Raw genomic sequence first — 1,017 nt, 5'->3', positions numbered from 1 at the left:
CCCCCCACCACACCCCCACCATACCCCCTACCATAACCCCACCACAACGCTACCATACTCCCCACCACACCCCTGTCTGCTGCTGTGTGTGGCATTGTCACAATGCGTGTTCGCTGCTCAGCAGCTGGTGACTCACTCCCCACAGCTGCATCTGCTCCTCGCAGGTACTTTGTTACTGCAGCTTTTGTACCTTTGGCTGTCACCTGGCAGGCGGAAACCCACACCTGGAGTATTGCCTGAAAGGGCTTTGGAACTGAAGGACTCTAAGATTTTCTTATCTCAGAAGCTCTTGGGGAAGGGAACACAAAAAAGCCTGGGTTTATCTGTTCATTCATCCCCTTTCCACCCACCTTCCTCTCCATCTATCCATTCTACACACACACCCATTCACCTACCCCGTCATCCACCTATCTGCCCCTCCTTCCATTTACCCATCCATCCACCCACCTTCTCATCCACCTACCCACCTTGCCACCCACCCCATTATTTATCCATCTGCGTACTCACCCATCCACCCACCCATCCATCCACCCACCCACTCACCCATCCATCCATCCATCCATCCACCCACCCACCCACCCATCCATCCATCCACCTATCCGTCCACCCACTCACCCATCCATCCACACACTTATCCATCCATCCATCCATCCACCCACTCACCCATCCATCCATCCATCCACCCGTCTATCCATCCACCCATCCACCCATCCATCCATCTATCCATCCACCCACATCCATCCATCTACTCACTCATCCATCCATGCATCCATCCACCCACTAACCCATCCATCCACCCACCTATCCATCCATCCATCCACCCACTCACCCATCCATCCATCCACCCATCCACCCACATCCATCCATCCACCCACTCACCCATCCATCCATCCACCCACCCATCCACCCACATCCATCCATCTACTCACTCACCCATCCATCCATCCATCCATCCACCCACTAACACATCCATCCACCCACTTATCCATCCATCCATCCATCCATCCATCCACCCAC

General features: G+C 54.4%; 1 protein-coding gene across 4 annotated transcripts in view; it reads left to right on the top strand.

Annotated features, from left to right (window-relative positions):
• The window catches only part of KIF17 (kinesin family member 17), a 46,719-nt gene that overhangs the window by 14,217 nt on the left and 31,485 nt on the right, over positions 1-1,017 (top strand). The window lies entirely within an intron of this gene.

This window comes from Cebus imitator, unplaced genomic scaffold, assembly GCF_001604975.1.
Source record: "Cebus imitator isolate Cc_AM_T3 unplaced genomic scaffold, Cebus_imitator-1.0 Scaffold15, whole genome shotgun sequence".
Lineage (NCBI taxonomy): Eukaryota > Metazoa > Chordata > Mammalia > Primates > Cebidae > Cebus > Cebus imitator.
The sequence above is the reverse complement of the archived record's forward strand: the minus strand, read 5'-3'. Positions and strand labels throughout refer to the sequence as shown.